Raw genomic sequence first — 25,850 nt, forward strand, 5'->3', positions numbered from 1 at the left:
CCTACATTTTAAATACGGGGCTATACTTTTAACGACATGGTACACATCTACAGTATTTACTTTTACTTAAGTAAAACATTTGAGTACTTTTCCCACCACTGCGAAATGTAACCCAAAACGTATAGGCTATACCGTCCATTTGCAGCAGTCTTAAACGCATGGCTACGCCATTAAACAATTAATCTACCATTTAACAAATTAATGAATCAATTAGCCTAACCATTATTGACCGCAACAGCTCTTTAGTAAACAAAAAATACAATTTCAGGTTGAAATAGCCTACTTTCATCCAATCAGAGGATAAACAACAAAAATGTGCAGACAGACCAAACCGGAACACTCAAATTTAAGTTGATATTATGGATTAATGGATTGGATTGTAACCCGTCTGATTGATTGATTGATTGATTGATTGATTGATTGATTTTCCTGTTCGTGGCTGCAGTTACACGCTTCAATGAATGGCGGTGTGGTTTTATTTGTTCATTATATAGGCTAGCCGTTCTGGAACCGCAACAAGACAGTTAGACACATAAACAATGAATTAAGACTTTCTGTCCGGCCTGCATTCACAATACAGGATGTAGTCTATTGGCTTCCTCTTTGACTGTTATACGGTAACTGGACATCAACAGAATACATTTAGAAATAACATCGCATTAACTCAAATTAGGTTTTTTAAGCCATATAACAAAAATACATGACACCAAATAGTTCTGTTTCTGTATCATTCAGACTTTTCATAATCAGTTCTGATTGGCTATAAATTTGCAAGAGGGGCCTATTGAACCAAAAATGTCAAAACATTATGAATATGAGTGGTATATGAAGGCGTCTGATCAACCCCCAATGTTAACTGTGCATAAAGATGCATCTAAACAACACTCTGCGGAGTGCTCCTTTCTATAGTTCATCGTAATATGATGGAGATATGGGCTATATCTTGTGCCACCCCTTAACCCTTATCGTTAAACTTATTTTCCATTTTTTACTATTTAAAAAAACCTTTTAAAATAGTTCAAATAGCTGATCTACAAGCTCACAACATGTAGATGTAGATCGGCTAGTTGAACTATTTTAAAAGGTTTTTCAAAATAGTAAAAAATGGCAAATAAGTTTAGGGATAAGGGATAAGGGTGGCGCAAGATGGAGCCCTAGGGGCTCCATTTTTGTCTCATCTTTCTAAAGCCACTATTTGGGGGTTTAGGAGTGGGGAAAGGGTGTTCCCCCACTAAAGTTGGTATATATCAATCTTTATTGCAGACTCACGGTCCAGATAACATAGAGGAACAAAGGACAGTAAATAATAAAACAAATTAAAAATAGAAAAAATAAAATGTACATATATACATACACAGTACATAAGCTCACAGTCTGTAGAGGCAGTTACGCCAATGTCTCCAAATCATGGAAGAGAACCTATTAGAGCTCTTCACAGGGTTGGTTAACAAACTGATGACACAGTTGTCAGACTCCTCTAATCGACACATGAATTTGTACATTAAGTTTCTCAGAAGGGCTTGACAGGTAGGCACCCCCAAGTTCACAAACAGCTGACTGGCACTGTGCCATCTTGGTACCCTCATTAGTAAACGTAATGCATCATTATATGCAACCTTAAGTTTGTGCATGCTACTCACCTTGTAGTTACTCCACAGGTGAGCAGTATACAACGGTGTACAGAAAGCTTTAAACAGTGATACCTTGACATCTGAAGAGCAATTATGAAATTTCCTCATTAAAATGTTTGCCTGGGCATACAGTTTGCACCTTTGTCTATGAATGTCTTTATCATCTGTGAGGTCATCAGAGATATAGTGCCCAAGGTACTTAATCTCACTGCAGACAAGGAGAATGTTATCACTGAGAATAAAGTTAGGAAAAACTGCCTTTTTATCCTCTTTACTTCGCACAATCAGGATGCTACTCTTCTTGGCATTATACTTAATATTAAAGTCCACACCATACTGGGAACAAATCCTCAAAAGCTGCTGTAAGCCTGCACTGTACGGGGAAATGATAACCAAATCGTCCGCGTACATAAGATGGTTCACAACAGTATTACCAATAACACAGCCAGTTTTACAGAGGTTCAGGTTACAAGATAGATCATCCATGTACAGATTAAATAAAAAAGGAGATAAAATCCCCCCCTGTCTGACCCCATTCCCAACACGAAATGGTTCCGATACAGTATTGCCCCACTTCACCTGCATCAGCTGATGTGTATACCAAAAGGCTAAAATCCTGATAATGTACTTGGGTACCCCTCTTTGGCACATTTTAACAAATAACTTAAAATGGTTTAGTCTATCAAAAGCCTTCGAAGCATCAATAAAACATAAAAACATAGTGGAGTTTTGACTCCTATATTTTGCTATAATGTCCTTTAACGCAAAGATACACATATCTGTTCCGTGTTTTCTTTTAAAACCAAACTGGTTGTCAGCTGTGGTTATATACTTTTCCAGTCTGTTCAACAGGATCTTCTCCAGCACTTTGGACAGTATGCTAGCTAAAGCAATAGGTCTGTAGTTATCCATATTATTAATTTTCCCAGCTTTATCTTTTATGACAGGTATGAGCAGCACAGATAACATGGAATCTGGTAAGATGGCTTGTTTATGTTCAAATAGGGTCCCCTGCCTGGGCCTACCTGAATCTGCCCATACTTTAAAAGCATATCTAGCAGCAGTATGTAGCTCAGTCACATGCTCATTCCAACCCGGTTTTATGGTGTGCACCTTTTTCTTTCTCTTACATAAGGACTTGCTAGAAGTATTTAAGACATCAACAATAATATCATAAGTAAGGCATAAGTCTCTACCATGTTGCTCATTTTTACAGTTGGTGTCTCTGCAGAGCATTGCATCTCTTGGTAATACAACAGAGGCTAAAGCTTGGTCAGTAAGCAAGGTATAGTGATCAATATCATTCTCACTCAGTTTTAACCAATCCAGTCTACCTGTGGAGGATTTATTGTCATCCACAGATAGCATAGGGATATTTTCAACATTCAGGGTCATTACGAATGGAATATGGTCAGAAGTGGCCAACTCATAGCAGATATTGATGTTGTCAAGAGAAGCATGGGCGTCCGCTGTGCATATACAGTGATCTAACCATGACACAGTATGCCATGCTTCACTGATGTATGTGTAGCTTTTCTCAGGTAGTAGAGATTTACTTGACAAGATTAGATTATTATCATTACAAAAGTGCAGTAAACATTTACCAAACAGGGATTTCTTATCTGATATATCAGAATTCAAGTCCCCCATTACATAGACACAGGTTGTAGTATTATCCTTAATGAAAGCATTAATAAATGCCAATCTGTTGCGAAATTCATCTTCATTGTGATATGACTCGTAAGGTGTGTATACATTTAAAATAATAAAAGATCTATTGTCATATTTTATCTCTATACCGATGGCCCAGTCAACCTCCAATCGTATCACTGTAACCACCGAATCATATTTACTGTGCCAGAGAATTGCTACACCACCCGGGATTCTACCTTGCACTATTTTATCCCGGAGATCAGTGGTGGACTCTCCAGCCCCATGAAAATATGAATGTAATGAGTTAAGTTTTTCCAGGTCTTGTTTAGGTAACCATGTCTCTTGTAAGCACAAAATGTCACATTCCTCCAAAAGTTTGTCAACAACGATCCGCCTTGCTTTGTCCCCGTCACTGTGCCCCACACGTAGGCCACGCGTGTTTTGGTTACCTGTCTAAATCCCTTAAACACTTCCGTTACCCGTTATATTATGCATAGGTGTGGTTGGGCGTTACAATAATTAAACCAAATTTAACCAATCACCAGTCTTGGCTTTAAGAGATCCCTTTAAGAGATCCCTTATCCGTTCCGTTGCCCGTTAGTGCTATATTGCTGAATGAACTGAAAGAGCAAATGGAAATGGAATCGCGCACAAATAACTTCTTTGACTATACAATTATATAAACACAATGGACACAAGGAAGTGGTAGGCACTCGACTTCTGCTGATTATAGGAAAATTACAAAGAGATAGGAGAATAAGGAGAGATGAGGCAGCCTACTCTGTGCCTGCACACATCGCCATTGAGGCGCGTGTGCCGTGCCGTGCGCCGCTCTACCAAATTTGGCACGGCTTACGGGTGCTTTTAAACTCCACTATCGACTTCCCAAATGTATGTGACCAAAATAGCAATTTAGGGGAAAGCGTGCCAACATGCCCATGACCACACCTCTAGGCGCAAATACCGGTGTCGGCAAAAAAGATAGCGGGTGGAGCGGGACGAAAATACCATTAAGGGACAGAGAAAGCTCCTATATTCGTAATTTTCGGGCAGTGGCTGAATTGCGGGCCGCGCTGCGGGTAAAGGCTGCGACGAAATTGGAGCCCCTAATCTCCTTCCCACTTTTAGTTTACAGTTCTACAGTTTTACTAGCTCTATTTTCTTCCCTTCAGAATCTCTTTCATATTATACTTGTTGTGTGTTTGCTATTCTCATTTGGTTTTGGTGTCCATTATGAGGGAATTTTGGTTCATGATGTGGTATACGCATGCACGCACGCACACACACACACACACACACACACACACACACACACACACACACACACACACACACACACACACACACACATAACATTTTGTGTGCTGCAGTGTCATGTAACCGTCGCTGTCACGCAGAAACCTTCTGTGTAAAGAACTTTTTAAAATTATTATTCAATAGCCATATTATTTATTCATAGTGAAAATTACCGATCTACAAGCTCACAGCTCTAAAGTAGGGCATTACATTTAAAAATAAATAAATACAAAAACATAAAAAGCTGAAAAATGGAGATACAAAGCTTCTACTTGACGACAACAAGGATAACCTTAAATGGCAGTTACTTTAGACTGAATTTAACCATTCAATCATTACTTTGTCATATTGTATGTAGCCTATACCGCTTTGATTTCTTAACTGAATGGGGCTGGAGGTTATAGATTAGTCCCCTCTGTCGCAAATATCAATTACCCACTCCTATTCCCACCCCTCTGCTGTGAGTGTTTGAATGGCAACATGGATCTCACAGCCTATCTCTATCCAGCATCATTAATTAAACAGTAACCCACATCTCAGCTCACCGCTTCCTCTCTCATCGCAACTGATCCGTTACAGGGTCTGCGGCTGCCTGCTCTTATCCCGGCTTAAACACATGCAGTCTTTTATAAAGCGTGCCCTTTTAATTTTTCCTTTCTCATATCTTAGGGTCTGGTTGGAAACTATCTGTATGGTAAATTAAGGTCTTTGATGGAGAAATCAGAATGGTATGGTTCTGCATTGTGTTTAAAGCCCTTAACCACATGGAATCCTTGATTGATTGATTGATTGATTGATTGATTGAAGAATTTATTAACAGTTTGGAGAATTACAGTACATTTCAAGTACAACTCAATAATGTTAACTGTGGACGACACCATACAGCATTACACTTGTTTACAAGTAGGGTCCACCCATTTCAATTCATCAGACCATTATTTTAGAGACGTACAAATATACACTTAAAAAACAGGAAAATCATCATAAAAGGAGGTAAACTGGGAAGAAACATAAACAGAGGTGAAAAGGGGTGAGGGGGGGATTCAGATTTTACGGGGGCCAGTTTCGAGTTGCAGGTGCCCTTTTTTATTCTATAATTTTAGGACCGTAAACCCTGTCCTGTCCGATCACAGCACCCCGTCCAATGCACTCTTGCGTTCTTGGAGACCATTTGTAATGGGAACCTTCAACGCGTACAGTGAGAGAAGAAGCGAGATTGGTGGAGCTAGGACACTGTGCTGATGAACGGGGAGTGGAGATCCTGGTAATCCAGAAACACAGAAGAGTGCACATGGATGACCGGATCGTGTACCGCAGAGTGGAGAGAAGCACGTTCATCACTGCATGACTGGATGACTTCAATGCAAGGCTCGGTCAAGAGGACGCACCCTTCCCATATCACAACTCTACCAACCGCAATGGCGCACACCTCACCTCACTGCCCTTCTTATGGAACACGATCTACTGGCAGCGAACACCATGTTCCGGAAAAGAACAGGCAAGAGATGGACATTCCAAGACCGAGCCACAGGTATGCTACGTCAGCTGGACTACATACTAGTGAGGCAAAAGTGGAGGAACTCCATCCTGAATGCTGAGCCATACAGCAAGTTCAGTTCTGTGGGCTCTGATCACCACGTGGTGATGGGGGTGCAACTGAGCCTCAGAGTCCCCAAGCCAAGCCCTAAGATCCGGTATGACTGGAAGGCATTCTTGGCTGACCCTGGCCTGCAAGGCAGGTATACGGAGGAGGTCAGGAGGTGCTTTTATCTGCTAGGGTGTGGAGCCACAAGCGATTCATTGTCATGAATGAGGAGGCGACCAGGTTGTGTGTGCCCGTGCTGGACAGAACCTGAACCACCCTGCAGTCCAGACGTCGTGGCGGCACAGGCTAGGGTGGAGGAAGCACGGGCTAGGGTGGAGGAAGCACGGGCTAGGGTGGAGGAAGCACGGGCTAGGGTGGAGGAAGCACGGCTTGGAATCAACCGCGGAGAGACGCGGGATGCTGAACAAAGCCAAACAGCTTCTATTCAGTACTGTGATATTTCTGATGCAAATCAAACACAGGACAACGGTCAACCAGGGTCTGGGCTTTCTCTAGCCACGTTTTTTATTGCCAGCAATTCTCACAGGGGGCAGGGGCAGTGCAAGACACAGTTCATATGGCGAGGCTCTGTAGCCCTCGAGGGTCCGGTCTGCGGGGTGAGAGGGCACAGAGTTAGTCACTGGTTAAACAAACAGAAATGCACGTTGGGGCCCCGGGTCCACCCAGGGCGATCTACCAACTTTCAAACACAATCTAATAATTCTCTTCTTTGCTCTTTTCTTTCTAGGCGGTAGTGGCTGCGGCAGAGCACTAGGAGGCGCTCTCGGACCGCCGGACAGCAGGTAGGTGGGTCTAGAATAGGCTTTCTCTCCCGTCTAGGACACGGAACCAGGCTCAACCGGATCTTCAGGCGGATACAGGTGAGTGGGTTTATCCTTAGCGGTTTAGGTATATCTTCAGCCAAATAAACAGATAACGGGGCTTCTCAATGTCTCTTAATACCTGCAATCTCTTCTTTCAGATCGAGGCGCCACATAAACATAAGGGAGGCTCCTGCTCCTTTAACAACATCCACGGGAGCTGGCCAAGCTCGATTGTTAATCACATTCTTCTTTAACAGTTCTTTCATCCTTAGCTTCTACTCCGATGGCCGTGGGTTGTTCTCCATAAGTGAGGTAAGCTTAAAGGTTGGCTTACGACCTGAGTTGAACGAAGGTGTCCGGGATGATGCGGGGTCCACTCGCATTAATCGACCGGGCCTGGAATTTATACAGATTTGTCCGTGGATGCGGCTGATCCGCTTTCCTTCTCCGTGGTATAGAGAGGGGCTGCATTTCTATGCCACTTACCACCCGAGGTTCGCTCTACGAGCACGCTGCATGTCTAACCGCTCTGCGTGGTGAACCAGCCTGCACTGACACGCGAGGCGGCCGGCGTTTATATAGCCCTCGTTCAGACGCACAGGTGAGTGTGGTTACCTGACAAGTAGGCGGCGGCATTAACTCTGACTGGCCGAGTAGGAGGTTCGGTATGTAGGCGTTGTCTCTGACACCTAGGGTGCGTCTCGCTACGCTGTGTGTCTGTCTGCTTGGTGTGCTACTGGTTACCAAGGCAACGTATGCCCGTGAATGTTGGCTGTCATGGGAGACTCCACAGTACCTACAGTATGATACAATTACAATTTACAATTTAGGCATTTAGCAGACGCTCTTAATCCAGAGCGATTTACATTAAGCAAGAACAAAAAAGCATGGCAATACAACACATACTGTACATAACAAGTAGTTATCTTAACTCCCTTGTCAAACCCTCCCCACGCATCCGCAACTTAGGTGTCATCTTTGACCCAACTCTCTCATCCCTCCCCCACATCAACTTAGTGATAACGAAGGGAGTGTATCAGAATCTCACGTTGCGAACTAGAAGCAGATGTTCTGAGTTAAGATAACTGGAGGATATATGATAACCGTGGTTATCTAACCATAACATCTGCGATAGATCGAAGGTGGCCCTTCTCGCTTGCTTTTGCAGAAGAAAAAGGTTTACCTGGGGTGAGAAGCGGAAGTCGCACAGGGTTTTATCCACTCGCGCACAGGAGTGCGCTGCGTCATCACACACATATCCCGTGGTCTTAAAGTGACAGGCCACGGGGATGTATGGATACAGTTTTCTGTAAAATGGAACAATTGGGATGTTCTCACGTGCGATCTATCGCAGATGTTATGGTTAGATAACCACGGTTATCATATAACCTCCAGTTATCATGAAACATGCGTACGCTAAGAACGTAATATCTATATAATGAAAACTATGTATACTATAAAGTGCTATGTCTACATAAAGTGCTATGTCTACATAAAATGCTATAAGTCTGTATAAAAAAAAATCTAAGTTTACATAAAGTGCTATCTAAGTTACATAAGTTGAGCCTTTGCAAGGTGAGAAGCAGTACCGTGAGGCCTTAAGGGTCATCAATGAGATGATGGGACAGAAGAGGACCAAGGAGGGACAGGAGGAGGGACTTAGCCCTGAGGAAAGGGTGACAACTTTGTTCAACCACTTCAGAGGGTTGGGCACAACCGGAGATGGAGAGAAGGAAGACATACTGTACCACCATACTCATTTGAGAGGTGTCTAAACATCTTTTTCACTGTCATGGAAAATGTCTTTCATCCACTGAGGGTGAACACATAAGAACATAGTTTAAATGTGACATCCAACAGCTTGTCTCAAAGCCCCAAAGGGCTAAAGAGCCCCTAGCAGGGCAAAATAGATCCCTGAGGACCAGTCTCAGACCCTTGTTATAATAGCCTAGTTGTGCACTCAGTTGTTCACACAGATGATCATGTTCTAGGAATGCTGCTACGCTAACATACACTAGAACATTGGTGGAAACTAACTAAGTAAATTAATATTATACATTTACTCCACTACAATTATTTGAAAACATTATAGTTACTAGTTACTTTGTAGATTTGGTTACAAGATTGTTGTATATTATTATTACAAAACCACTTCAGACCAATATTATATACTTTGGCAATTTGAAAATACCCATTATACAGCTTTATTAGCTTGAAGATGTACTATTTTCACAGCATTTGTATACATTAGATTAATTTGAAAACTTGTGAAATGGGACCTTCTGCCTGATGAGCAATTTACTTTTGTTAGGTCTAAATAGAAGACACATATTGGCATTTAAGTGTTGCAGTGTGACGTCTAAATGATAAGCTCACACCGCATCAAAATGCTGTGTTTTGAGCATGTAGATTTTCCATTTTAGAAATGTTTTGAAGACTTTATTATTGTATTGTATTGTATTTTTTGCTCATAATAACATAGGGATGGCAAATTTAAAGGACAACTTTAGTTTTTTTCAACCAAGGTTCATGTTTTAGGTTGTTATTAGAGAAAGTAAAAGATGAGTGTTCATTTTTTTCATTTGCTGCTTTCTTTCGAAATCGTAGCGATTTCTTTTTTTATTATTTAATATAGTCCTACTAGACCCCAAGAAATTACATCTGGCCACAAAAGATCACGAGATCTACTGAATGTGTCAAACAGACATATTGAGCCTATGACACACAGTGTGGCTTCCCCCCAGTATAGGCTACCTTCACATTACCTGTGATCTTCTGTGGACAGTGTTACGTATGGGGTTCACGTCATATGGTTACGACGGTAACGTAAAGCGCCTGCTGCCGTAAGGCTGTGTTGTGTTATTGTTGCTGCTGCTGCTAACGCCGGTTTGTAAGTGTGCTGCCGGCGCACAACCAAGTTACAGTAAAGTCTTCAGCTCATGTCCATAGTAGTTGTGCATTATTTTCCAATACAACATTGACGACGAGGATGGAGCTGACGTTCTCACCGCCTCCCGCTTTCTTGCCGTTCCCGGCCGAGCCTCCTATACCTTGGACTCGCTGGCATGATTCGTTTGAAAACTACATCGCGGCTTTGGGACTAGTAGACGTGAGCGACACGCGACTAAGAGCCATTCTGATTCACTGTCTGGGCACAGAGGGACAACGGATCCTCGCCACCCTCGGGACTGCCGCAAGATATATAGACTGTGTCAAACTCCTGTCCGATCATTTCGCAGCACCACAAAGTGTCATCCTCCGGAGGATTCTGTTTCGCCAGCGCCGACAACGTGTGGGTGAGACGGTTCACCAATATGTGGCTGATCTTAGGGGCTTGGCCAGCCTGTGCAAGTTTGGTGCATTTCAGGACGAACTGATCCGGGACCAGCTGGCGGAGCACACAAATAACCCAAAGGTTCGTGAGAAATTGATAATGTCCCCAGATGATCTGACACTCAATAGGGCTGTGGAAATATCTTTTCAAATCGGGTTTTGCCACACAATTGGCTAGTGCCTCATCTCCACTGCCTGGACTTACAGCACAGCAGGTCGAGTCTTCATCACGTTCCTCTAGCCCTGACCCTCTCCAGGACGCTTCCCACATAAACTATGCGGGACGACAGCGTCCCTCAGGTCAGCGCTGCGGTAACTGCGGCTCGTCATCGCATGATTCAAGAGCCAAGAATTGTCCCGCCAGGGGGCAGCGTTGTCAACGTTGTGGGAAACAAAACCACTTTTCTAAAGTTTGCCGTTCTGCTCCAGCCGCCACCTCACGGCAGCCTTTCTCAGCTGCTGACCCTTCACCTACGACCACCATACACTCTGTGAGTACTGCTCGCCGGCCATTTAAAGTGTGCACAGTGGAGCTGGATGGCGTGTGCCTGCCGCTATTGCTCGACACAGGGGCGAACGCCTCCCTTTTAAATACAGCCACAGTCACACAGTTTTTCCCACACCACAAGCTTGCTGCACCATCCAAAGTGCCCCTCAAAGGTTACGGTAATTCCAGGATTGATATCGTGGGCACCTTCAGCTCCACGGTGCGTTATGGCACTAAGACTGTTGACTCATTCACATTCCAAGTCGCAAGCCACGGCGCCAATCTCATGGGCCTGGACTTGTTCACTGACCTAGGGTTTGTGCTCATGGATTACAGCGGGCTTACTATCCATCACGTCGATTCTCTGTGGCCTCAACAATGGCCTGGACTGTTCACGGGACTGGGCTGCCTCACTGCCTTCGACCACCAGCCCCTCCTGAACCCTGAGGTGCACCCTGTCATCCAGCCCCTGCATCGTGTTCCTCTGGCCCTGCGTGACGAGGTGGCTGGAGAGCTCACCAACCTCTTGGAGGCAGGCATCATCGAGCCGGTCAACGCGTCACCGTGGATTTCTAATCTGGTGGCTGTACGTAAGAAGACCGGGAAGCTGCGCCTGTGCATCGACCTCAAGGCAGTTAACAAGGCCGTCATCCCTGACAAGTATCCGCTGCCTACGGCAGAAGAACTGACCACACAGTTCCATGGCTCCACCATTTTCACAAAGCTGGATCTCCGGCAGGGCTATATGCAGGTTCCGCTACACCCAGACAGCCGTAACCTCACTGCGTTCGTCACACACATGGGGGTGTTTCAGTTCACAAGAATGCCTTTCGGACTCAGCTCCGCCCCCAGCTGTTTTCAGAAGATCATGGCCACCATTCTAGCACGCATTCCTGGAGTAGTCATCTACTTAGATGATTTCGTCATTCACGGCAAGACACCTGCTGTCCACGATGAGCGCCTTCGCCAAGTCCTCAGTGTCCTTGCCAGCCATCACCTCACTCTGAACGGCGACAAATGTGTTTTTGCCGTGCCTGAGATAGAATTTGTGGGGTTCCGCCTGAATGCCAAGGGCCTCCGTCCACTCCAGTCTAATGTGGAGGCTGTGCTACGCCTCCCTGAGCCTGCCTGTCCAGCTCAAGTAGCCTCGTTCCTGGGAATGACGGCCTACTATTTACGTTTTCTACCTCAGTATTCAGCCACCACGTCCCCGCTGCGTGAGCTGTTAAAAAAGGACGCGCCATGGGTTTGGACCCCCGCCTGCTCGGACGCCGTCTGGCTGCTCAAAGTCCAGCTCACCTCTCCCCCAGTGCTCGCCCACTTCGACCTCGCAAGCCCCACGCTGCTCACCTGTGACGCTTCCAACATGGCGCTGGGGGCTGTGCTATCCCAGATCCACGACGGCGTTGAGCGGCCCATCGCCTTTGCCTCTCGGGCTCTCAGCTCAGCGGAGCAGAAGTACTCGGTGGGGGAACGGGAGGCCTTAGCTTGCATCTGGGCGAGCGAGCGTTGGCACATGTACGTGTATGGCCGACCTTTCACACTGCGCACGGATCACCAGGCTCTCACAGCTCTGCTCGCAACTTCTGGCACAGGACATAGGCCACTCAGGATCCATCGCTGGGCGGAGCGGCTCCAGCAGTATAATTTCACCCTGCAGTTCACTCCAGGTCGTGAAAATGTTGTGGCAGACCTGCTGTCACGGGCCACCCCTGGCCCTTCGCCCGATCCTGGTCCTGACTCTGCTGAGCAGGGCCTCATCCAGATGCTCCACTCTCCGCTCCAATCCACAGTGTCGCTTCAAGAGCTCCAGACAGCCTCGGAACAGGACCCGGTACTCTCCCAGCTCCGCACCTTTATTCGCTCTGGGTGGCCTGCGAAGCTGTCGGACGAGCTGGTGCCCTTCCACCGTGTCAAGGACGAGCTGTCCTGCTGGAACGACGTCTGCATATCCCGTGGGCTCTGCACCGTGATACCGGACGGCCTGCGAGCGTGTGTCCTGGCCTTGGCCCACGAGGGTCATCTGGGCATCGTGCGTGTGAAGCAGCGCTGTCGGGACCTCGTATGGTGGCCTGGCATTGACAGGGACATCGAGGCTTTAGTGAGGGACTGTACAGCTTGTCTTCTGAGTGGCAAAACCGGCCCGCCTGCCCCGCCGCCGCTGCAGCCGCTGCAGCCGCTGCGCTGGCCAGCCAAGCCTTGGGAGCACCTCCAGCTCGACATCTGCGGGGAGCTCCATGCGGTCCCCCACCATCAACGTTTTATGGTGGTGGTGTACGACCTTCATTCCAAGTGGCCTGAGGTGTTCTCCACTGGGACGGTGACCACCCGCGTGGTGACCGAGTTCCTGGACTCGCTTTTCTCTCAGTGGGGCCATCCAACGGCCATTACAACGGACAATGGGCCCCAGTTCATCTCCGCGGAGTTTGCTGCCTTCCTGGGAGACAGGGGCATTAAGCACATCCGTACAGCGTTCTACCACCCCGAGGCGAACGGGGGGGTGGAGAGACTTAACCAGACACTGAAGAATGGCATCAGAGCGCACCTGGCCGATGGCTTCCCCTTCTCTACAGCTCTTCGCCGCACGCTCCTGCACTACAGAGCCTCGCAGCATTCCACTACCGGTTGCTCCCCGGCGTTCCTCATGTTGGGACGGGAGCTGCAGCTGCCCTTGCATCGGCTGAGGGCTTCTGTGCCGGTGTCTCCTCCAGCTCGAGGACGCAAGAGAGTCCGCAACCAGCAACGTCGGATGAAGCAGCGCTTCGACAGAACACGGAGAGTGAAGGCCCCGTCCTTCGCGGCCTTGGACTGGGTCCGCATCCGCCGCCCCCACCGGGGTCATAAGCTGCAGTCCTTCTGGTCCGCGCCTATGCAAGTCACCGACCAGCTGGGGCCTGCCACCTTCCGCCTGTCCGACGGCTCACGCTGGCATGCCAGTCGCCTTCGGCGAGTGCCGTCACCTGCTGCTATGGAGCCAGAGGCTCCCGCGCCCATGATGCCGCTTGCGGCCGCAGGTATGTGGGCTAACGCTGACTTTGCAGCAGGAGATATTGACTTTGCCCCGGGGCATCCCCCGGCACCTGATGTCCACCCGGTGGTGCCCGTGGCGCGGCCAGCTGTCCACCCGGTGGCGCCCGGGGCACGGCCAGCTCGGAACCGAGCTCGACCAGATTACCTCAAGGACTATGTTACAGATTTCTGAATGCATAAGGCATTAACATGTTGTTATATAACTGGGTGGTGGGGTTGTGTTTTCTGGTTTACTATGGGGGGGGGAAATGTTACGTATGGGGTTCACGTCATATGGTTACGACGGTAACGTAAAGCGCCTGCTGCCGTAAGGCTGTGTTGTGTTATTGTTGCTGCTGCTGCTAACGCCGGTTTGTAAGTGTGCTGCCGGCGCACAACCAAGTTACAGTAAAGTCTTCAGCTCATGTCCATAGTAGTTGTGCATTATTCTCCAATACAACAGACAGATGTAATTTCCTGGGGTCTAGTAGGACTATAGTAAATAATAAAAAAAGAAATTGCCATAATATTGTGTAAAAAAATACATATTTAGCCCCATGCTCGAATGCCCCCTCCCCCTTTTAAAAACAGCTAAAATCCCTAAAACGAAAGGAAGCAGCGAATGAAACAAAATTAACACTCATCTTTTACTTTCTCTAATAACAACCTAAAACATGAACCATGGTTGAAAAAAACTAAAGTTGTCCTTTAAAAGGGCTAATAATCGGGACATATTGGCTGCAAACCGACACCGAAAAGTAGATTATCAGTCGGGATTTAGAGATTACTGTCACTGTCAGTGTAGTGAACGGTCTTCTGACAGTTCACTACACTGGCAACTTAATTATCTGTCTAAAACCATGAAATCCTGTAGGTCGGGGAATGAACTATTAAATTAAGGGCTTTTGTTTGAACTCTGGGCTGCATATATGGAGAATGGGGGAAACTGCAATTCTCCATGCGCTCTAAAGACATCGATGCGAAGTTACATTTACGCTATATAACCCGACACGCTACCATCTTGTTGTGGATTCAAGAGGCAATACAAGCGTCGAGTTAGCTTTTGGTTCAAGTGGCACATTTAGTATTCAAGAGCCACTTCACCGAGAATTATAGCAATGTTTTTGTTGCACAGAGACTCACGAGTGCAGGCTGTATTATCTCTTCTAATGCAGTTATGCAAATGTAGCTAAAGTAGGTATCCGTCATATCAGGTGTCAAGACTGTCATTCTGGCTTTTACATCTGTCTGTGTCCCCCCACCCCCAAAACACGCACGCACGCACGCAGAAAAATAGGTCTCACACCTCTACATGGTACATGTCTGTGACATCTGTGGCGGAAAGTGTGTCACAACACAAATCACCCGTTCTGATCTCTCTGGAAGACATTAGTCGTCTCCGTCATTTGCTCTATCAGGTCCTAACAGGGCGCAAGTAATTAATCTTAATTACACACTCTGAGAAGCACGTGTGGTAGTACGCCTGCATTTCAATTGACTTCTGTTCACACATTCCTGTAACAAGTTCTAAATCACTGACGACAATCAACCTGATTGTCATTTGCCATTATTCATGAATAATGGCAAAACATTGCGAGTTTATTATGAAAACCTGCATCTCACGTCCGTCAGTCACGCCCCGTGTCACGCTCCATATATGGCCAATACAGAATTCATTCCATATGTTTATCTGACATATGGAATGAGACATTATCCCGGGCGAAGGAGTTTAAGTATCTCGGGGTCTTGTTCACGAGTGAGGGGAGGACGGAGAAGGAGATCAGCCGGACAATCGGAGCAGCAGTATTGCAGTCGCTGTACCGCACTGTTGTGACGAAAAGAGAGCTGAGCCAGAAGGAAAAGCTCTCCATCGAGCAATATTCGTTCCTACTCTCACCTATGGTCATGAAGTGTGGGTCATGACCGAAAGAATAAGGTCGCGAATACAAGCGGCCAAAAAGAGTTTTCTTCGACGGGTGGCTGCTGGCATCTCCCTTAGAGATAGGGTGAGATGTTCAGTCACACGAGAGAGACTCGGAGTAGAGTCGCTGCTTCTTTGCTTGGAAAGGAGCCAGCTTAGGTGCAGGCATCTGGTTAGGATGCCTCTCGGGCGTCTCCCTAGGGAGGTCCTCGAGGCACGTCCCACTGGAAGGAGACTCTGGGGCAGACCAAGGCACAGTTGGAGGAATCACATCGACTCACTGGCCTTGGAATGCCCCAGGATCCCCCAGGAGGAAGTTACTAATGTTCTCTGGAGAGGGAAGTCTGGAGCTCTCTGGTGGAGCTGTTGCCCCCACGACCCGATCTGACCTCATCAAACCCTGTACACTCAAGACACGCTCCATATAATGAGTAGATTGATCTCCAACGTGAGCTTCTCACCCTCAGGGTGTTGATGGTTGATGTATTATATTGTGTTTCCAATAAATAGGAACTTTGCTATGTTGTTGGTTCCATTGATCCAAGCCGGCTTTGAAAATGCACGCAGTCCACCCATCTGACCACTTAACACTTAAACGGCAGCCGTTCGGTGGTCGTGTCGGAGAATTTCACTACATTCCTGTTGTAACGTTTGAATTAATACAAGCGGCAACATTAATGGAATGCATATAATAATTGGGGTAGGGATGTATGCAGGTGTGCCTCCTCATGTAGCCTTCTGGCAGCTCCTGCTACTGAACCACAGGATAGGCCCAATATCCATGAAAAATCTGGAATTGGCAGCTTTCCAATTTATTGGATCTTTGTGCGTGCGTGCGTGTGTGTGTGCGCGTGCGTGTGTGTGTGTGCACATGTTGCCTGCTTACGCATGTCTTTCTTTGTGAGGGCCTGTTTTATGCATATTAAGCCGTGATAATGAGTAGGCAAGCATGAAGGTATACTGTATAGTGTAGCACAGATGGTAAGTTATATTAACATGCTTTGCAAATATGACCAATTTCTATTTATTGCTCAACAGATGCTAACTAGATGGAGGTGCTATATTATAATTTGGAAGGTAGATTGGTGGGTTTCATTATTGACAGCGCACCACATCTGTGGGGTGCAGTAGGCCTGTTTATCTAATCTTTTATCTCTGGGAGATAAAAGATTAGAAGTCTATTTAAAGTGGGGATGCAGAGAAAGGGAGAAAAGGCCACAACAGAAATCTAACTATCTTCCAGATTAATCAGAAGTCTGTCCTGTCAGGCAGTAAAAGCCACTGTATCTTCAAAGGAGGAAAAAAAGTGTTGTGTTTTGTGCACCAACGCTTTGCATTGCAAGAAACCCTCCTTATCTGTGGAGGATGCCTCGAAAATATTAAATAAACAACAACAAAACCAAAAGTCTGAGTCATTTATCTTCTCGCTACAGTGTGTATCAAGCCACACTATTTCACATTATCTCCAAGCAATACCATTTACTTCCTTATACCTTGAAGATTTTGGGCAGTGAAGAAAATCGTTAGATGTCTGTGACAAAATAAACTCGAGCAAAGTTTCAACTTTGCAGAATGAAAATGAAAATACAATGGGAAACATTTTATTTGTTTTGCTAAGTAAGCTATACTGTCGGAATGCACGCAGATGACCGAACACATTTACAACAATTACCAAATGACCTGCCGAACTCACTGTAGGCCTAGGGCCCTGCATTGCCATTTACACAAGGTTACGCCTCAATCTCCTTGGTTTTGAGGGTAAGGTCCCTACAGAATACACGATGTTGCAAACCACTGGTCATAGAGGAGGCTTATCACACTCAGACACTCCTATACTGCCCGTAAATCCAGCTCAATAGGTCACATGCTAGCCCGCTTTATAGTGCCCCTGCTGAAATATAGCTTGCATTTGGCCATGCCTGCAGCGGACGTCTCGTATCCTCAAATCTCCTCTTCCTCCCCCACAAATGATCTGGTGCAGATGATAACCACCCTGAAATAACACACTCCAACTCTATTCAGCTGTGATTGGAAATAACAATCATAATCACCACAGTGTAATCATATCCCCAATGACTGTCAGCAGAGAAATACCATTAGTCCATCATGTCATAACAAATCAGCCCGGTTCCAAGAACCATCAGCAGGAGCAGGAGAGTGGGGGAGGGAAAGGTTTGGAGGGGCTAATTGCAGAGGTCTAATGTCACGGTGTATCACGTATCACTTCATTCCTCAAGTGCTGTGTCAAAAAGAATAACCACTTGGATGTAGGCCTACTGTAAATTAGATTTGAACTTGTCTACGTTAGATGCAGATAAAAAACAACAAAAAAACAACAATGTGCCACATTCTCCCAGAAGGAGCATATCTGCTTGACGCTGAATCGATCGTTTACAGGGTTTAGATGAAGTCTTTAACAGGTTAATTAGATTCAGATATGATTTCCCCCTATCCATAGATCCATTAGTGCATTTATTTTTCATAGAACTTTGTTCATTCAATCATGAGTAAATCTATTCATTTATTCATCCATGGGTGAGCCGAGATTGAAAAGAAAAACATGAAAGAGTTTTTTTTTCTTCTTTTTTTTTAGTGTTAGTGAGTGTTGCACAGGTACACTTCGTCATTGCGGGAGGATTATTCATCTCCCATGAGGCGGCCCATTTGTCCTCATGTAATTCATTACCCGTTCACTCGAGAACCGACAGAGCCTCAGCTCCATCTGGCCCCCCACTGCCTCCTGGGGGCCCACTGGTCCCGGAATAATAAGAAGAAGCCTCTAGGAAACATATTTTTCCCAACTATTACATCTATAACTGTGTGATGATAGATTACTTGAGGGATTATTCATGTGTCAAGGCACATCCGAGAGCCTGTTTAATGAGCGATGCATATCACACTGCACCTGTGACTTCATCTCCAGTCATTGATCGGGCGGATGTCGAATAATGTGTGACAACCATTGTCGAGGTGGGAAAAAAGTAATTACACTCAATGCATCCTTCTTCTTATTTCACTCAGGAGTGTATTACCAGTCAAAAGGGCTTAGTTCTGGTTTGGAGAGCTGACGGCGGCACGAAATTGGTTTTGTGCCAATTCTCAGAATATTGAAAATTGTTTGTCGATAGGAAAAAAGATAAGCCGCAAATGAACGTAAAAGCACACCAGTTTTGTCCCAGTGGGGATTGTAACCTACACAAATAAATCTGATAATTGCTGTTTTGTATTCTAGTGTCGTTATAGCTTGTTTCTCTCTCCCGAGTTTGAATTCGAAGTTCTACAATATGTAACGTAGACAATTTCAAACTCAGTAGTGCACTTTCAAAATGTTATCGCCTCATTTGTGATATATAGCCTATATAATATAGAGGGTACAGTATGCACGTGACATCATCATCATACCATAAGTTATGCGGGAACGCCTACTGAGTGGCAAAAAAACTATTTTCTGGCCATGACAGCCCATACATCCAAACAGAAAAATCTGATTGTATTAAACTAGAGGTTCCCAACCACCGGTATGCAGCCAGTCCACGGGATATGTCCCACCGGTATGCAGTCCGGTGCCAGTCCACGGGATATGTCCCACCGGTATGCAGTCCGGTGCCAGTCCACGGGATATGTCCCACCGGTATGCAGTCCGGTGCCAGACCACGGGATATGTCCCACCGGTATGCAGTCCGGTGCCAGTCCACGGGATATGTCCCACCGGTATGCAGTCCGGTGCCAGACCACGGGATATGTCCCACCGGTATGCAGTCCGGTGCCAGTCCACGGGATATGTCCCACCGGTATGCAGTCCGGTGCCAGTCCACGGGATATGTCCCACCGGTATGCAGTCCGGTGCCAGTCCACGGGATATGTCCCACCGGTATGCAGTCCGGTGCCAGACCACGGGATATGTCCCACCGATATGCAGTCCGGTGCCAGTCCACGGGATATGTCCCACCGGTATGCAGTCCGGTGCCAGTCCACGGGATATGTCCCACCGGTATGCAGTCCGGTGCCAGTCCGCGGGATATGTCCCACCGGTATGCAGTCCGGTGCCACTAGTCCACGGGATATGTCCCACCGGTATGCAGTCCGGTGCCACTAGTCCACGGGATATGTCCCACCGGTATGCAGTCCGGTGCCACTAGTCCACGGGATATGTCCCACCGGTATGCGAGAAGGGAATCCCAAGATTTCCCACCATAAATCCATAAGTGCGTCACCAGGATTTTCCAGACAGCGGTGAAAAGTTCACTCAGTTGAATGAAGCTACCAAGGATTCGTCACTGACTGTGGTTTATAAACAGCTTCGAGTCCATGTTGCATAGCATAACAGTGACATCACTGTCAAATCCTTGGTATCATTAACGCTCACGTGTGTTCAGCGAGCAGCTGCAGCAGCATAACAATTAACAACAAACTGTAGCCAAATGTGTCACGCTCGTGTTAGTGAAACAACAAAACACTACACAGGATTATTATGTCAAAACATTCAAGTCAAAACATTCAAGTATCAGAAGATGATGTAACCCACGTAAAGTAATGCATCACTCTGCATGTTTGACTAAAGTTTTCCACATCCAAAGTCATTTCTGAAAAAGAACATAGGCCTAACCTTTTTATATATTTGTGACTGGGGCTGACAAAAAGGGACTCATGTCGGCCAGAGTAATTTTTCAGTTTTTTACAGAATATTAAAGTACAAAATGTAATTTATTTGAAATTTCACTAGAGGATGCTCCCTTGAGTTGCAGCAACTCGTTTTCAATGGGGTCCTCAAGCTTTCAAATGATGTATCCTTCAATGAAATGGGGAAATATTTGAAGGAGATATGACAATTTTAAACTGGTTGGACCAAAATAGCCATAGCTGAGAAAATATCCATTGAATATTCAGAACATTTCAACACCTTGAGCTGGCCAGAAGAGGGTGTGACGATGGGAGGCACAATATAGGTACTTAACTCCATCCATAATGACTCTCTAATGACAATAACCTCCCCCACGTTTTAACACTAGAAACAGTAGATCAAACAGACCTGTTTAATTGCAAAATTTACAAAACAGTAAAATTGTATCTAAACTTATGTGGCAGCTAACAAATGCATTGTCCTCTAGTTTCACTTTTCACATTTTGCCAAACATCACACACACTCCTATCCTCCTGGTGGAGACCTGTGCCCTATTTTTGATTCAGTGACATGTGCCACTTCAATTCTTTTGAGGGAGTTCCAGCGGGGCCCCAGCTAAAGTTAAAATGCCATTACATGGGTTGGGGGTCTGTAGCCTATTGCACGAGGGTCGTTAAAATTAAAATGGTTGAGAATCACTAGAGCCGTAAAAAAATTCTCTAATGGGGGTCCCTGGCATTTCTCTTCAAATGGGGGTCCCAGGGCCAATTACTGTAAATGTGGGGGTCCTTGACATGAAAAAGATCTAGGTTATTCTTCCCTTTAGGGAATGTTGTCCTTGTCCTAACATGCCACGTACTGTAGTGTAGGGTTGCTCTGTATCCCTCCCTGTCTCTCCTTCCCTTAGCTCTTTCATTCTCTGCAGGTGTGAGCCACCAGTTACCTCATCTGCCAATCAACCTGACTCCACCCTCATCCAATCACCACCACCTGCTGCCTATATCATTGTCTCCACCAGGCCGACGGCATAGGGAGAGAGAGTATATTTTGCCCTCCGTCCGTCCGTGCGTGCGTGCGTGCGTGCCCGCCCGCCCGCCCGCCCGCCCGCCCGTCCGTCCGTCCGTCCGTCCGTCCGTCCGTCCGTTACCAGCTAATCTCCGGCACTGTGGGCCCGATCCATGCCAAACTTTGCACACACACTCCCTGGATGCCAACGATGAACCTCTGCCCCAAATATTCCTCAACGGCCTGTTATAGCGCCACCATGAGGCCGATTTAGGTAGTAGCTTACTGTACACAGTAATATAGATTACTCGTACACGTTTTATCCATGCATCACACAAATACACTATCTCCATAGTCATGTGATCAACACGGATCGGTATCATTTCCCATCTTCCATCCTGATTGGCTAATATTGGCTTCCAAAGCTCACATGATTGGTCCGTTTCGAACAAAATTCCACAAATCACAAACGCAGTGTGCAATTTCCGTGAAATTATACACGCACATTTCCACTAGGCCGAGGACGACATGCCACCACCACATGCTACCTATAACTTCATCGATCTGTATACAACTTATGTATGCACACTCCCTTTTTGCGCACTCACTTTTTATTCATTTTTATTTTTTATCTTAAAATAAAAATTTAAAAATATATATATGGTGGCGGTCTGGGCATTTTGGCGCCCCCTGGTGGCGGAGAATGAGTTAAAAGTCTGGTCTGACAGGGAAATGAGCTGAAGTGAAATGGGAGAGAGTAGGTCGGCCTGTAGCAGGTAACATGGCTATTATCGCCATCGTTCCAGCAAAAACTAAGGACAACCAACAATGGATTTTCCCCACGACAAAGCTCTGTGGTCATTGCCTTTTAGTCTGTTCTTCGCCAACCAGGGTAGCGGGCTGGACACTTTCTGGCTCTCATTTACCACTGAGGTATAGAGAGGGGGAACACACGGCCCATTTACCAAGGCAATTCGGTGTCAGATGTGGTGGCCTGCTGTCTATGGGAAGTACACAGCAACGGAATGCTGCTTCATCCCCAGAAGCAAACAGCATGAAACGGGTCTATTTAAGTGAAAGAGATGAAGAATTGGAAGCCAGTCGTTTTCAGCGAAGCACTTGAAGAGTCGATCGGAACGTTTGTCATGACAGTGGAAATTGCAACTGAAGCTCTAGACTCTATGGCTTCAAGCAAGCGCATAGCCTATGTTTAATGCTATGAAAGGACAAAATAATATGCAGTACATTATATAACAAATTTAATGATGTGGATTTCAGAATGCACATTGGAATGGACATGGCTCCATTGTGGATAGTGGATATTTTATTGTCTTATATTGATTGAAAACTTTATTTCAGACGCAATGGGTCTAAATACAAACAACAGGGAAAAACAAGACACAGTAAAAAACAAAACAACAAAAACAAAACAACAACACAGAGATAGCCTATGTATCAGGCTATTTTCACTCCAGACACTAGTCCTTGTCAATTAAAAACATCCAGAAACATGAGGACAAGATTGTATCACTCTGTGATCTCTGTTAAGGCCATAATTAATACATTCTTTGATTCCTTCAGTCTACACATGAATCTAAACATACAATTCCTCAGTACAGCATGAAAGGTGGGTACATTACTAGTCACAAACATTTCACTTGCACTGGTCCATCTTGGGAGTTTCAGGAAGATTCGAAAAGCATCATTATATGCCACCTGAAGTTTTTTCATTTTCGCTTTGCTATATCGGCACCAGTGATCTGTATAAGTGAGCTGTATAAAGTGGAGTGCAGTAGGTTTTAAAAAGTGCTATTTTAACATTGTCTGTACACATATGAATCTTTCGTGCCAGCATGTTGGCTTGCCCATATAGCTTACAGCACTGGTGCTGCACATCATCATCATCATCATCATCATCATCATCACATAGATCTTCCCTGATTATGTGCCCCAAGTATTTAAACTTTGTTACCACCTCTAAGGCTTCACCTGCCAAATAGAAAGAGGGAAAGGTGAGCTTTTGGTCGTACTTTAATCTACTGATCATAACAACACTCTTTTTAGAGTTGAACTAGAGTTGATATCGTTAACACTATAGTCTAAAATCCAATCAAGTACAAAAAACGAATGTAATATTTTACATTTTACAGTGGTTTTGAACCAGTGGTCCGGGGACCACCAGTGGTCCTTGAAATGATGGAGAGTTTGTAACCAAATGGACCCTTATAGATCTTGAGAGCGTAAAATGAAACCAAATGACCAGTGTGCACGTGGGTCCATTTGTTTTAATTGTACGCTCTCAAGAGTTAAATTATTGTTAAACACCTGACTGACTTAATTCCATCCTTCGACTGTCGTCGAGATCCTAGATGCCACGTCTTTCCGTCGAGTCCTGTCAGCCATTGCTGCTCCCAGTTCTTGGAATGTCAGTCCTGTGTCCCTGGAGATTGTGTCAGGATATGTATGAGGCCTGGTTCCTCTGGACGATTGGGGGATAACAGGATATCTGATATGACTTGATCCTTGGAATGGTAGCAGTGACCAGCAAACGTGCTACGGTTGTTATTGGCGGCAGTTCACCATATCTGCTCTTTGGTTGGATGAGCTTTCCAGGAGAGGTTTTGAACACACATGAGGAGTCTTGTAAATGTGCCAGTCTTGTAATTCATTCTTCATAGTCCATGTCTCAGCACTGTATAGCAGGATGCTTTCAACACAGGCCCTGAATAAAGAGACCTTGGAGGAGGTTGAAACACCGGACTGCCAGACTCTGAGGAGTTTTTTTTTTACGATCAGGATAATTAATCAAATCACAAAGCATAGAGTTCAAATGGCAAAATACATTCACTTGAAAAACATTGACAGCCTGATGTCTTCTGCCTTCAAATTTATTCAACATTGTTATAAAGCCATATAACGATACTACTGCAGTTCCACAAGATTTGAATCAACTTGCAAGCTGAGGGAGCATCAGTGGATCAGGGGTAGAGTGGCCGTAGAACAGCCGGATGGGAACCGTGAGGTTCCCCATGGTTCGATCCCGGGCTCCCCCGAAGTGTCCTTGAGCAAGACTCTGAACCCCCAATTGCTCCTGATGTGCAGGTTGGTGCCTTGCATGGTTTCAGCAGCCATTTTTTCAAATGGATATACTCTATTTGGATAGGTAGAGGAATGTAAGTAAACTAGCTTTCCCTTATACAAAGATACACCAACTAAGTACAGCTAGACAAAGCAGACCAACCAAAGATGAGTTCATGGTAATGATGATCGACAACAATGCATGAACATAAATTATATCTGTGAAAAGTACACAACACAAAGCTTGAGTGCAAGAGTGTGTGTGTGTGTGTGTGTGTGTGTGTGTGTGTGTGTGTGTGTGTGCGTGTGCGTGTGCGTGTGCGTGTGCGTGTACTTACTACTGAGTGTCATGTGTTTGAGGGGTAGTAGCAGAAAGAAATGCAGGACAAATAAAAATCAATAATAAATACATGCATAGCCTACATTTTCATTTACTGAACTAAACAAAGACATTTTGTTTTAGGCATCTAAAGCCGTAACAACAGAAACACAGTGACGGGAAGAGGCAGCATGGGTGTTCTGTCACAACACACTAACTGACGGGGGCCACCCACCACAGACAGACGCCACTGCTGTCGCTATAAGCGCTGAAAGGCACCCACCCTGGGCACCGCATCACAGACCCCCTAGGCATGGCATCAGAGACCAACAGCTGTGCCTGACAGCTGGACACATGTATCCCATCCTCTCGCCACAGGAGGCGATGCTTTAGATTCCGTAGCGGTATCTCCTTTTGGAAAGCTGGAAAACAAAAACAAAAAACAAGTAAGAGGGGGAAAAGGGGAAAATATAAGCGTGTCCAAAAAAATACCTGGCAGTGCACTTCACTGCACATTAAGCCATTTGGAGTCACAGATATTATGCCAGGCTTTTTCACACAGCCATATAGCTTGACTGAACATACAATAGATGGTAATAGAAGGTCTCTCTGTCTGTCTATCTGTCCCTCTCTCTGTCTGTCACACCCACAAATGGAAGCAGGTAAGCGTGCACGAGCGCACACACACATACACGCATGCGCACGCGGAAAAATATCCTGCTTGGGCCGCCAGATTGCTCAGGACCGGCCCTGCACGTGGACACAGACACAAACACACAACACGTGGACACACCTACATACACAACACATACACCACCCACTTGTGTATCTTCTCCCTCTCACTCTTTCACATCTGCGACCCGCTCCAGCCTAGCTAAATTGATTAATAGTGTCTCTAATACCAGAAAATGCTGACTGCAGCCCGGGCGCTCGACAGTGTGTGCCTTGAAACATGCACCTTCCCATCTCATCATCAAGATGGGTGTTTTGAAGAAGTTAATGAATAAGTCATTAGGAGGTGACTATGATTGATGGCTCGCAAACAAACAAGCTATAGCGTAGCCTGCTGCCCAAAAAACCTTGCCAAA

This window comes from Electrona antarctica (genome assembly GCF_951216825.1).
Source record: "Electrona antarctica genome assembly, chromosome: 11".
NCBI lineage: Eukaryota > Metazoa > Chordata > Actinopteri > Myctophiformes > Myctophidae > Electrona > Electrona antarctica.